The 14398-nt window shown below is 44.6% G+C and overlaps 1 protein-coding gene and 1 long non-coding RNA gene across 13 annotated transcripts in view; one reads left to right on the top strand and one right to left on the bottom strand.

The window, feature by feature from the left end:
• Positions 1–14398, top strand: part of Thrb (thyroid hormone receptor beta) — a 372411-nt gene that overhangs the window by 156905 nt on the left and 201108 nt on the right. Inside the window, exons 1-2 of one of the 12 annotated variants that reach the window (XM_042284361.2) lie at positions 2096–3189; positions 4816–4949. The exons of 10 other annotated variants lie outside the window; for them this stretch is intronic. The gene's annotated coding sequence lies outside the window, so the exon portion shown is untranslated. Of the gene's footprint in view, positions 1–2095; positions 3190–4815; positions 4950–10803; positions 13644–14398 lie in introns of those variants that run through there. One more of the 12 variants, XM_076544460.1, reaches the window with a different exon arrangement.
• LOC121832190 (uncharacterized) lies at positions 1903–3067 on the bottom strand. The gene is made up of 2 exons (XR_013042223.1): positions 2821–3067; positions 1903–2211 (listed from the first exon to the last, which is right to left on the bottom strand). It is a non-coding gene; the product is annotated as an uncharacterized LOC121832190 (long non-coding RNA).

The raw sequence follows: 14398 nt of genomic DNA, 5'->3' as shown, positions 1-14398 counted from the left end.
GAGCATATCATTTAACTTTATCATTTGTTACTTTTCTGCTTTGTGATAAAACACCATTACCAAAAGCAGCTTATGGAAGGATGAGCATGCCTCCATGTGCCACCATGCCAGATTTGCTTTCAGACGCTCTACACTAAGATGCATGTCTCTTGTCAGTGGCACATGGAACCTGTGTCAGTTTCTTTACAGATAAGTCCTGAGCACCTAGAAGCATGCTGTTTTGTGGTTTCTCCCATTGTTTTGACAGTTACATATTCCCTCATTTGGAGAGGCATTAAATCATTAACATCGTGTCATTTTTTATAAATGTTTCCTTAAAATGCTCTCTTTAAATACTGTCCTTAAAATACTTTATTGTCTAGATATCATATATCATGGGACACTAGAGTGTCTGGCTGGGACTTACCAAGACTGCTTGATTTTCCTATCATGAGTGTTTAATGCTCCTGTCTTTAATATTGGCCAGCAGTGTAAGAGCAAGTCTTTGGTTGAACTTGAGGCAGAATCTAAATTTGTTCCTTAGCAGTGGGAGAATGAGAGGAATGCTGTAGCATTTACCTGGGCAGAACAGAAAATAGTTTAGGAAAAACATGTTCCTCTTTTTCATGAAATATTTAGTTCCCTAGTTTATGTTAGACACACACTTCAAGTGTAGTCGATGATGTGGGGACCTCTTCCACAACATGTACAGTGGCAACCATCTGCACAGACCACACTAGTGATTCTAGCTTTTTCTAGAAATGTAAGGAGTCTGTCCCAAAGTCAGCAATTTCTGCCTTGCAATAAACTTCCTGCTACCAGCAGATAGACGAGCTAGCCATCAGCAGCTCCCTCTGGGAAAACCTGCTGTCAAATAAATGAGCTTTTCTCTGTTCTCTGCCTGTAGGAAGTACTATCAGCTCTACCTCCCTGAAGAAACTTCCAATTTGTATGGGTGCAGCAATACATACACCCAAGCAAATAAATAACAGCCCTACTTAGTGGTGGCTGGCTGTGTTTTTGGCAAATCTAAATGAAAGACAAAGAGACAAGAGTGGCCTTGGACACCTGGAAGCCTTCGATATGGAGGATGGCGTCGTATCAAGCAGGATTACTTCCTGCACAGGTGGAGAGAGAAAGGGTGAGGGGTGTAACGAGTCAGAACTGCTAACAGCAGCAGTTTCAGGACTTCCCTGGTGCTGTTATTATTGTATACAACATGTGGTTTCATTGCCAACTGTTGCTGTGCTATGGCTTTATTAACACATGTCTCAAAGTTTGTCACTTCTGCTTTAGGCCTTGACACTGTACAATCACCTCAAAGTCAACATTACAACCAGCAAGGATGGCAATCTGTAGATAGTCCAAACCAACAGTTAGACAGTTCCCTGGTCTGGTAGAACTGTTAACTGTTAGCCGAGGGGGGCCCGGTCACCTGCGTCCTTGAGGGAAGCAATGAACTTGGCAGATGCCTTGTCAGCAGTCAGCAGGCTGCGGTCTGTGCTGGCAGCTCTTCGCGCATGTTGTAGGGATGTCCAGTGTGGTTTGATTCTGTGGTAAATACCGTCAGGCTCTCCCTCTTTCCCTTCATCTTCTCACCTCTCATCGCCCACTCACAATGACTGCCGTGGCGTCAGGTGTACAGTATGCACATAGCAATATCCACCTAATACAGAAAAGGGTCATTTTGACTTCTAATCAGTGCTGATTAAACTAGATGACACATTTACAAGGAGTTGAACACTCACATCAAACACACAGCAGCAGACAGACCAACTTGCAATTGAAAAACAGTTGGGGGAATGGAATGACCTGTAAGCTTTTTGGTTTTGCCATGAATATGGTTATTTCGACTTAGCATCCATGGATTGACAGCAGCACATCCTACTTGAAGCAAAGTGGCATGAATAGTTACAGAGCAAATAAATGGAATGCAAAATATTTATTGAGCAAAATCTGTCCATTCAAAATAGCTGCTTTGCGAACTAAGTCACAGAATCAACTCAAGTTCCTTTTCCACCCAGTGCTACCCGAGGCCCGGCTGAGGTGTAGCAGGGCCCGTTTGTTCAGACACAGGGAAGAACACAGCTATGTGCATTTGAGAGAAGTAGGAGATGGTAAGCTGCAAGACGACAACGTGGTAAACTAGTCGGGTATCAACTCCGAGGCTTCATTTCAAAACCCTCCTGTTTAGATGCATTTCCAAGGCTTCGTCCTCGAAGGAATCTGCTCCTGCACACAGTGGCTATTAGTATTTTTGGACACTAGAGCTGGGTACTCTGAGGTGCTCTCCGTTTCTACTCAAGTGTGCTGAGTGGCCTGACTTGACAGAGCAGTAGACTGCCCCAGCCCTTGCCATCCGGTGACTTAGAACCTACACTCTAACCAGATCCCCGGGGATGTTTTGTGCACTGTCAAGTTAGGGCGGCCTGAGTCAGCACTCCACGCCCCTGCCCCATCTAGCTGGTGCTGGTGCTGCTGCACAATCTTCCGAGAAGAGCCTACCATGTGCTCGGCCCCTGTCTGGCTTGGAGCATGGAGGGGCTGGCATTTTAAGGAATAGAGATGCCAGTCCTCGGTAGAGAGAAAAAACATCTGGAACGTATGATTAGGAGCTGAAGTTGGCTGGAGCCACAGAGGAAACTGTCATGGTAACACTGTCTGTGGGCCACCTAAAGCTGCTCTGATGATGTCATTTTATGGAAACCTGGACGCCAGTGAGCCTGCTCTTAAAACCTCAGGGAGAGTAAACTGTGGAGCGTATAGGTAACAGGGAAGGAGAAGGCAGCACTCGGGGTACTTCACTCATGGCTGCTGTCCCAGGGCCAGCCTGAAACTCACTGTTTGATACACTCAGGGTTTCTGTTGCAGAGGGCAGGAGAAGAGTGAGAGATGTTGCTAAAGGCATCTTTGATCTTTTCTCAGGAAGATTAGGCATAGGGCTGTGTAATAAAATGAGCTTCAGGCTAAGCTCACATGCCGTTCAGCCACAGGAGACACCAACTCCTCTCGCAAGAATGACTTCACTGGAATGTTCTGACTCAGAACTTTGATAATAATGATAGAAGAGAAAAATGTCCACAGTCATATTTCTAGGTTCCCAGGCAACTGTCCCCTACAGCCACTAGCTCTCAGCTCAAAATAAAGAGCTGAAGGAAGATTGCCATGCCCCAGAGCTGGAGAGCTAATGTCGAGAGGTGGCGGCCAGAGGTACGAGAGGAGCCTTGACTTTCAACAGGCGGAACCTGACCCAAACAAGCCCAACAAACACACACTTTCTTGTTCAGTAGATGTACATTAGAGTCAGAAAAGAAAAGATAAAGCTGTTCAACTCTGTACCACTTTTCTCAGGGGCTTTAAAAACACTACGTTTTCTACCTTAGACTGAGCGTTAAGGGTCTGTCTCTGGCTCACTCTCCTGGCTAAGTGGTTAGGGATGTACAGTGAGATGGGTTCCTACATCACTGTGTCTCCCAAGTCAGTTTCGTCAACAATGTTTTTCACATTCCTCTCTGCCTTCCTGCTCTAATAACCATGCTTTGTGCATGTTGTGAATTGTATGTCTATGGACTTCTGAGATTGATTTTTCTTAACCATATGCTGTAATCCAGTATTGTCTGCTAAATATGTAATGCCACACATTTGTCACATATGTAATATTGAATTTTCCATAACTGCATTAAAAAAGAAAAAGATGGGGTGAAGTTGACGGCATTGCAGTTCTGAGGCCACAAAGATGAGCCTGGGTAAGAGCTTGTGCTGCACAAGCCTAAAGAGCCGAGTCCAGATCCATGTGAAAGTCTAGGTGTGGTCATGCAGGCCTGGGACCCCGGCACTGTTGGGGGCAGAAACAGGAAAACTGCTGGGGCTTGCTGGCTGCCAAGCTAGCTCCAGGTTCAGTCCAGAGGGGTCCTGTCTCCAGGGGATGGGGACAACAGAGAAGGACACACAGAAATCCTCCTCAGGACTCTGCATGCACACATAGGTACATATACCACACAGGCATACAGTACTCTCTCTCTCTCTCTCTCTCTCTCTCACACACACACACACACACACACACACACACACACACACACACATGCACGCATACATTTTTATATAACTCAGTATCCAAAATCCCATTATAAAAGGCAGCTGCTGTGAGATGCACTCATGAGAACTTCACAGGTCATTGAAATCAGATCCATATCACACTTGGAACACATCTCACTCTGAACATGGCTGGTTTGTGGCTACTGACTGAACAACTCAGACTTCAGAACAGTTGTTCCTCACATTTGGGGTCAAGTTCTTCTAAAAAAAAAACATGATTAAAAAATCTCAAATTAAAAATCATCTCAAACTGCCATAATTCTATTGCTAGCCTCACATTAAAAAAAACAAGTTGACTGTTTAGATTTACATAAATTATCTAACAAGAGAACTTGTATTTTCTTATACACGAAAATAAATGCCATTTTGAAAAAGCAAATGCTAAATGCAAGAAATACTTTACAGTTTTAAATTACTAACCATAGACCTATCTGTCAAACTCATCTCTCCTATTCTTCTTGAGATTCCCGCCTAGGACTTTTAGAACTCAAGAGAGAAACTGCTGTTAGGCTTCCTCTGGAAGAGTTAGGAAGGGATAGTATCTCCAGGGACATGATGTTAGGTCACTGTAGAGGCACCCTGGTTCTTAAGTCTGTCCAGTGAGATGGGGACCAGGGCCATTGCCTGGGAGGGGAAGGGTCACTTGCTTTGGCTTATAGTTCTTTACTCATAGAGAGTGGAATAGGGGAGGAACACAGGACAAGGGCACACACAGATGACATGGCTCTTGTCTTCACCTAGTGACTGCCATCCTGCTTTCATAATCCACTTGCTGCGACCTGGAGAAAGAAAACAAGGAGCTAGCCACCCAGTCCACCTGTAGCACTGACCTCATATCCACTGTTGCAAAGTCACCTGTGGGTCAGGCCGGACAGGTAAGGGGCAAGTAGCTTCTAAAGACAGTGGAAATCTCCATTTTAAATGCAATTACACCCATTTAAAATGAATATGTCACTATTTTATTTGACACTGATATTTACAGTTAATATTCACTGCTACAAACTCCGATTAGAACACTGATGCTGAATTCTAATTCAGTATAGATTGGATTACAGAAAATACTCACAGAGTGTTTTATCAAAGCCTTTGTGGCAGTTCTCACCTTGGTAATGGTTCCAGGCATTGTATTAGTGTCACCGTGAGGTGTGCTAGTGGCCTTTAGGATGTTCTATATCATGTACAGTCCTAGACCCAAGGGCTTGTCCCTCCAATTCTGTAGCATCTATTGAGAAACACCAAAGAAGGAAGGGGGTTCTCCAAGTCTTTGTGTGGTGTCGGCGAATGGAGCCGAGTTCACAGCCAGAGCCCTGCTTAGAAGGGAGAGTGCTCTTCTTTCTGGATCTCTTCCCTCTGGGGTGGACAGGTGTGGCAGACGGTCTAGCTTCAGGATTTGTGGTTTCTGGTCTTCTGTGGCCTTTCTGGTCCTCGCCTAGTGACTGCCGTCCTACTTTCTGTAATGCTTCCAGAAACATTTTACTGTCCCTCTTCTGGTGTGCTTGTCTTCAAGATCTATGTTTTGTGACAGCCTTCAAAGACTGTCACCTAAGGCATGTGACAAAGAGAGGGCCCTGCATTGGAGAACTCAGTCAAACCTTCATCTATACCGGAAGGGGCGTTGGGATGCAGATATGACTGCCTGGGTGGAGGTGTCCTTGCCCTCAGCTGTTTGAACACAACAGTTTACTGCATATATAAAACCCTTTCCAACAGCCATGCTGGGCGGGGGGGGGGGGCGGGGGCCCGGCTGTGGCATTTAACAGTGGCTACTTTTCTTGTGTCAGATGTTGTATGCAGTCTGTATCTCAGGGTTACATGACTAATGGGGGTTCTGTGCTTTCTGCTCCCCTAGATTCTGGGTGAGCTGTGTTTTGCTTTGTGTTTTATAGTGCTATGGATTGAATCCAGGACCTGGTCTATCCTCCAGCCCTAACCCTAACCCCAGGCCTCTTCTTGCTTTTTACTTTGAGACAGGATCCCACTAAATTAATTCTCATCAACATTGACTAAGTCAATTTCCCTCATTTGCACTGCTCCTGAACTTTGATATGGATAAAATATACTCTATCATACTTGATGTTCATTGTTCAGCATAACATCATTGGAATATGAGTATTTTATCCTTTTTTATTGATGGGTAGTCTTGAATATACGGCAATTTTGTTTGCTCATGGTCTTGCTGAATAATAGAAAATTATGATGCTCACAGTTTGGAGCTGTGAGAGGTCATGTGTGTCACTTGACTAATACACCTAGAAGTAGGTTTGCTGTGTCGTAGGTAGGTACATGATTAACTGTATTTGCGACTTTTTTATTGGTTAACATTGTCCTTTGGCAATTTCATGTACATTACCCATTCTGATTACCCTAACCCCGTCACCTTCTTTTATCTGTTGCCCATCTCCATCCTCTTCTCTTTTCTACTTTTTGTTTTCTTCTGTGACTTATTGGTTTTATCCAAGGCCATCTCTGGCCACAGCTTTGGAACTTTCCAATGGAGATGGTGGACTCACCATTGTCCATATAACCAAGGAGCAACAACCGCTCCTCTCTTAGAGTCTACCAGTAACCGGCAATTCATCAGGGAGGGGTAGGACCACGTGAGTCCCTCCCCAGTCTGTGATTGACTGTTGACCAGGCTCAGTCCAGACAGACCACGTGAGTCCCTCCCCAGTCTGTGATTGACTGCTGACAGGTTTAGCCTTCTTCAGGCTCAGTTCAGGCAATCTCTGCTGCTGTGAGATCATGTTCTCAAAGGCTGTAGCATGCCCTGAATGATAGCAGTTTTGCATCTCCTTTTCTTCCCTTTCTTCTGACTCTTTAATTCTGTCTACTTCTGCAGAGTGCTCTGAGCCTTAGAGGGGGCAGTACAAATGTTCTATTTAGGGCAAGGTACTCAACTGTCACTTATTTTCAGCATCATAAGCAGCCATGAGTTTCTGCATCTGCTGCCATTCATTGCCTCTGATTGAGGCTGAGTATAGCATTTGTCTCTGGGCACAAATATAAATATTTAGAAGGCAATGCTACGTCAATTAGCTATACAATGGTAGTAGGTTCTTCCCTCCTAGGCTCTATGATCTCCCCAGAAATGGTTCTTTGAAAATGCTTACCATACTAGAAATGTATTCTTTCCTATGGAGCAGCTCTTCAAGGCAACCCAACAGTAGTTGGTTACCCCATATCTCCCATGCTACTACACACCAGTGCACACATCTCACCTGGCAGGTTCTTAGTTCATAGCTGGGTCACTGATGCCTTTTTCTCCTCAGTAGCCTGCACAGCACATTCCAGCACTATGGAAGCCAGCCAGCAGGGAGGAATCTTGGGCTCAGTTCCAGAGTGATTTCTCTATATCTTGCAAACAATGCATGTGGTATCTTCAGTAACTGAGTCTTACCATCTGGTTCTTGTGGGCAACCAAGAGGAATGGCAAGAACCTGTATTGTTTTTGAGGGCTTGTGGGGCCTCTCTGGTCCACAGTGGAGGTGCCTCACACCTGGTGCTGGGACTTTTGTTTAATAAACAGTGGCTTCTGGGAGCAGCATCAACAAGCCATGCAGGAGATCTCTCTCTAACTCAATTTTGTTGATATATATATTTTAATTAGCTTAAAGAGCGGTATGTTTCCATATGAGCTTTTCACACATCCTTCATTTGAGGTAACCCTCTCTCCCTACCCCCTCATCTCGCTATCCCCAAGCCCCATTCCTGTTTGAACTTTTCCCCCTCAGTGTTTCACCTCTCTACTCTACTATCACCTGTGTTCGACTGTCTCCCCTCCCCATGGCACCCCCGCTCACCTGTGACCCTTTCCTAGCTTCTTGTTCTCCATAGGAACTCCCAAGTTAAAAACTCAAATGCAAACTTTCAAAGCCAGGATCCACATATGAGAAAGAACATTTAGCATTTGTCTTTCTGGATCTCAGTTACCTCGCTCAGTATAATTTTTTCCAATTCTCTCCATTGATCTGAAAGTTTCAATTTTTCACTTTTTTCGTATCTAAAGTTGCACTTCGTAGATTTACCACATTTTCATTATTGCTCATCTGTTTGATGGACATCTAGGCTGATTCCATTTCCTAGCTGTTGTGAATCAAGTGGCAGTAAACATGAATGAGAAAGCATCTCCATAGTAGGGCACATAGTCCTTTCGGTTTGTGTCCAGCAGGGACTATATAGCTGGATCATAAGCTACATCTATTTTCTAACCTTTGAGGAACCTCTACACTGATTTCCAGAGTGGCTACACCAGCCCGCATTCCCACCAGCAGTGAATAGAGACCCCCTTCCCCGACAACTCACCTGTGCCAGCTGTCATTTTGTGTTTTGATAATAGCCATTCTAACTGGAGTTAAATGGGATCTCAAAGTAGTTGTAATTTACATTTTTATCATGGCTAATGATAGTAAATTCTTTTTAAAGTGTTTATTAGCCATCAGTAGTTCTTGTTTAGAGAATTCTCTATTCATCTCCAAAGCCCATTTTTTGATTGGGTTGTTTATTTTCTTGATGTTTTGTTTTTTGAGTTCTTTGTACATTCTAGATATTAATCTTCTGCCAGATGTATAACTGATAAATACTTTCTCCCATTCTGTAAGCTTCCTCTTCGCCTGATTGACAGTTTCCTTTATAAACAAAGTAGCTTTTTCCAAGTTCCACTTCTACCAGTAGTGTGTGAGAGTTCTGTGTGGCCTCCCCTCCTCTCCAGCACTGGGTAGTGCCATTCTTAATTCATCGTCATGATGGGTGACAGTGGTAGCCCATTGTCACTTTAAAGTGCATTTTCTTGACCTTTTCACCTAAACTATAGCAGTCATACCTATGGTTCACAAAGCATCTTTTAAATTGTTAGCTTGAGCTACTACTGCACATGCAATAGTGATTGAGCCTTTCGAGGCATCCTATGTGTCTCCTCCCTGAGACACATGATGTCTAGTGACAGTTCTTTTAGCCTCATCAAAGGTGGACATGCCTCATGCTGGTCATCTCCAGCTTATGGTCCTGATAACATGTGGAGGAGGCACTAGTGTTTCTCCCACAGGGCCCTCACAGCCAGGGTACGTACAAACGCAGCAGTCTGTGCCTACACAGACTGTCCACTGAACACTGAATGAGCACCTTCTGAGTCCTAGAGATGTGAAGTGCTCTGAAGCGCTGAGGAGCTTGGCTTTCAGCCCTGTGAGAGAGACAGATAGCTGCATAGCAGTGTCACCAGGACAGCAAGTGCTTAGAGATACATTGGTTGGAAGCCTTTGAGGCCAGTTGCAAAAGCCCCTATAGTAGGTGAAAAGATCTTGCTCATTTTTAGTTTTTTTTTATTGTCTGATAATTTTATGGATGGATATAATTTTCTTTGATCAAACCTATTCTCAATTCCCTTCCCTCAATTCTTTCCCTACCCCCACCACCACTTTCCCCGCCCAGCTTCTTGTGTCTCTTCTTAACCCACTAAGTACATTTAGTTCCACCTGTATTGCATGGGTACAGGACAACCTAGTAGAACATGGATAGCTTCTCAGGCTCAGTTCCTAAAGATATCTGACTCTTCATCCCTCAGAAGTCATCAATTGTCAATAGCTTCTCATATGGTGGGGGGACTTCATAAGCCCCTTCCCTACCCATGCTGAGATTTTTGTCTGGCTTGATCTTGTGCACACAGTCACAACCCTATCAGTTCATGTATACAAAACAGCGCTGTGATGTCCAGTAAACACTGTTTTGTTGCAGACATCCACTGCCTCTGGCTCCCACAGTCTCTCTGAGCACTGTCTGCAATGATTCCTGAGACTTGGAGATAGAAGGTGTGGTACAAATGTCCTGTTTAGAGCTGAGCGCTCCAAGTCTTATTCTTTGTGTGTTAATCAGTTACAGGTTTCTGTACTACTTGATATCCTACTTCGAAAAGAAGCTTTTCTGATGAGGACTAAGAGATGCACTGATCTATGGGCATGAAGATAAGAACTTATGTGGCAATTCATGGTGATGTTGGTTTACCAGAATAATAGTATTAGGTCTCTCCCTCTAGCCAGCCGTGGGAGTTCGGCCCAGTTTATGGCCCAGGCATGAGTTCTGTCTTGTGACTCAGATTTTAAATACAATCAGGAAAACATGGTTATTCCCATAACATTTGTGCAAATGTTGCATTAGGGGGCATATCTTGCCAGGTCAGTCATTATTATAGCTTGCAGAGTTCACAGCTGACTAAGGCTATTGATCGCTTTATTAAGATCGACAATTGACAAATGGGACTTCATGAAATTAAATAGATTCTTTTAAGGATACCATCATTCAAATGGAGAAGCAGCCTATAGAATGGGGTGGGGGGCATTTACCAGTGACACATCTGCCAGAGGGTTAATGTCTAGAATATGTGAAGAACCCAAGAAACTAAGCACCAAGAAAAACACCCCAGTTTAAAAAGAGTCTGCAACTAAACAGAGAGTTCTTGAAAGAAAAAATACAAAGGGCTGAGAAATATTTTTTAAATGTTCAACATCCTTAGCTGTCAAGAAAGTGCAAATTGAAATTACTTTGAAATTTTATCTTACCCCAGTCAGAATAGATAAGATCAAGAAAGCAAATGACAACCCGCCCCCACCCACCCCACCCCACCCCACCCCGCGCGCGCGCGCGCACACACATACACACACACACACACACACACACACACAAAGAAAATGCTACTGTGTATGTGGGGAAGGGGAACCACATATTTACTATTGATGGTGCAGCCATTAGGGAAATCAGTATGCAGCTTCCCCAGAAAGCTAGAAATAGATCTACTGTGTGATCCATCCAGGAGGCCTTTCTGGAGAAGTTCTAGCTGCTGGCTTTACAGGGGAGAGAGAGGAAGGCTATCAGCGGAGTCAGCTGCCTTGCTAACTGAATCTCCATGGGGCTTTTCCAGGTTGGCTAAGGCAGCTGGAGTCTGGGGCCCTACAGGAGAGCATGTCCAATGATGCAGAGATGTTCACATTGCAGCGTTGGTCATGGAGGGCTGCTCACCCCAGAGAATCTCCTTTTAGGGTTAATCTACAGGCAAAAGGAATCTAGAATGCTCCTTACTGCTGCTAACTGCTGAATTTTAACTTCTTTGAGGTTAAATTGTATGGTGTTAGGTTTCTTTCAAACATCCTTTCTGGAAGGCGAACACATTGCCTATTAAACAGTAACCAATGTGTACTTTCCTATCTATGGTAATGTAAGAATTGCAATCTCTTAGCTGGGTTATTTTTTAAACCGTATGCTTTCCAGACTCACCAGCCCAGTGTGTACAATACCCCTTAATATGACTGAACCCATGCTTGGCTCTCCTATGGAATTTAGTTTCATTGTGGCATTAGCATCTCTCTTTCCAACTAGAGGATTAAGTCACACACATTCTAATAAAGGATATACTCACTTAAATCAAGCCATTCCAAAGAGTGCCTAGAACCTTCTCCCTCAAGGACAGCAGAGGCAGCCATGAGATACCAGAATCACTTCCATTTTTTTCAACACTCATATAGCAGGAGTCTCTGTTTTCCAGTAGTGTTGTTGCTGTGTGTGATGATGTCACTGCATTATACAAAGCAACTCATTAAGTCCCCCATGAGTCCCCTAGAGATAGGCAATAGTATTTCTGCTCTATAGATAAAGAAACCAAGAGCAGGAAATTAAACAACTTGCTCAAGCCACAGAAACTCCATGTACTCAGGCTTATTGAACCACTCCATGCTGCCTCTTCATACTGGTAAAACTCAAAGAAGCAAAGTTCATCTGGCACCCATTTATTGTGCAACTGCTGGGTGTGTGAGTCAGCAACACCTTTGCCCCAGGAACTCTTAGCCTATTTGGGGAGATGGATAGAAAGACATGTTTGTAACTGGAGCAGGGAAGCAACAGCTTTGCCCGTGCCAGTAAGGAGGAGGTTTGGAGAGGTGTGTTCAACCTTTCAAGAAAAGAAGTGATCAGGGAGCAAGAGTTCTGACTTGTGACTCAGAGAAGTATGTGTTAGAGGTGTCACTGTGCCTTCTGGTGCAAGATGTTAGGGTGCACATGAATGGAAGCAGGGGCCAGGGTGGCTGTCGGGTTGTACCTGTTGGGTGCAGGGTCGTATGGATTAGGTAGGAGAGTAAAGTACTACCTTGACCTAGTAGGAAGCAGCTGAGGCTAAGGTCATAGAAGAGATGTGAGAAACACTTTCTAGAAAGATCTGGCCTGAACAACTACATTGCTGTCTTCCAAAAACAAAAGGGGAAGTGGGAAGGAGGAAGAGGAGGAAAATTAACAAAACTGGGTGATTGGAAACTAAGCATTTCAGAAAGGCTGACGGTAAAATACAGAGTGGACTATGTACAGCATGTGAATGGGGATGGAGAACAAGAGACAGGAAAATGGAGGAGGAGGAGGAAATTAGGAGGAGAAAGGAAGAGGAGGACAATGAGAAGGAAGGAAGAAGAGGGAAAAGGTCACAATGTCTGCCTAAAACAAGGAAAGAAAGGAGGAGGAAGAGATGCAAAAGAGGAGAGAGAGTGAAGTACGCCAGTGCCTTTGAAAGATGACAGGGTGCTGTGTCAATGGCACTGCCTTTGATCCTGGCTTGGTGCTGCCTCTGCCCAGCCTGGCTCAGCCTGGCTCAGCCGGCTCCTGCTTAGGTCACTCGCTAGCAGCCATGTCCATGGCTCAGCTGCAGCTGTGGCCATCTCTACCGGAAGACCACATATCAGGATGATAGGACACTCCCTTGAGAGGCACTGCCTTGGCATGCAGACGGCTTCCAGATCTGGCACACCAGCAGAAACATGTTAGCTGAAGACAGAAGTCAAGTAAACGAAAACCATTGTCAGGCTCCCCTACAGGGAGCAGGGGCCACTTTCAAAGTATTGCTTTCTCTCAGAAAAAAATAATAGTTAAAAAGCCAAACACCTGGCATTTACATTGACAGTTATCAGTCTTATATCTTTGTGACTTTTAACCCAAGGACTCTTCCCAGACATGAGGAACCTAAAGACTTGTTTCAAGCCAAATTATTATTTCCCTTGTGGCCGGTTACAAATAGCATAATTAGTGGAGAGAGCCATTTCACTCAGCAATTATGATTATTACCGCGCTGGGCCAGGAGGACAGTGAGCGTTCTAATGGTGCTGTGGCTGTGGATAAGGTAGCGCGTCAGGTGTTCGCTGCCCAGGAGCCTCCTGATGCTGGGAGTCTCATTTCAACAAGGGGTTGGGTTACCACACGCTTTGCTGGCTGCCTGCTGCAATACTGGCCTCCGGCAGCAGGCCAGGAGGCTGACAAGGAACCCCTGGCCCTCCTGGAGAGCAGCATGGGGTTGTGAGCTTGCTGTCTGGGAGGAGCATCTCGTGCACAGTCCTCACGGTCATGACACCAGCCCAGTGTTGGTGAGCCCGGGCATCAGAGATGCACTGCAAGAGTGTGTAACTGGGAGAGCTCGGCCACACAAAGGCAGGACGCGACTCTGGCCTCCCAGCAGCTCAGTGGCCTGCAAAGCCTCCGTTCTGTGGAACTCGGAGGTTGGACTGGGTGTGGAGATGTCTGCAACTCTTCAGAGCCCAGGGGACAGCCAGGTAAGCATCCACCTTGCCCTGTAATGCTCTCAGTTCTGTTATAGTTAGTGAGTGGGTCAAGCAAAGTGTGTACATCTGAAGGGCATGGACACCCAGTGGCCAGCCTTTTGAAATTCTGGCATGCCCTCAGTAAGGGCAGGATTCCACAAATGTACTGTCAGCTGATTCCTCTGCATCTTGAAGTTAAAGAGGCAAATAAGTAAATAAATAAGTAAGTAAATAAATAAAACTCTAGGACTTCAAACCTTTTTATTAGGAAGCAAAGGGAGAAATTACAATAAATTAATGCAGATTATAATGATGTGTTTTCTAATCTTTAAAATTCTTTGGAGAAGTGTAAAAAGAAAATAAGGTATTTTCCTGATCTGAAACAAGATGTTGAATTTGGTTAAAGATAGAAAACTGTAATCATTCCTAGTAATGTACTTTCAGGGGTGTTCAGTGATTGCAAGATCTATGGAAAAAATTGGAATAGAGGTTGGGTTTTAGTGATAGTCTGTGTTTCAATAAAGGTTCATGGATTGACGGTGTTCCACCTGAGCCAAACAGGCGTGGGAGGGACTGCACCTGTCGTCAGGTATGGTCCACATTAACTTAAATTTCCAAGGCTAAAGGTTTCCTTGTTTGGCAGGGAGGGGAGGTAGGAAAGCAGACCCCTGATTTAAAAACAATAATAATAGCCTACTTTCTGGAAAATTCATTTCTTATAGACGCAAACCTGTTATGTAGGCACAGGGATTTGGGGACTCCTATGA

Source organism: Peromyscus maniculatus, chromosome 9, assembly GCF_049852395.1.
Source record: "Peromyscus maniculatus bairdii isolate BWxNUB_F1_BW_parent chromosome 9, HU_Pman_BW_mat_3.1, whole genome shotgun sequence".
NCBI lineage: Eukaryota > Metazoa > Chordata > Mammalia > Rodentia > Cricetidae > Peromyscus > Peromyscus maniculatus.
Note: the sequence above shows the minus strand (reverse complement) of the source record. Positions and strands in the feature narration are given on the sequence as shown.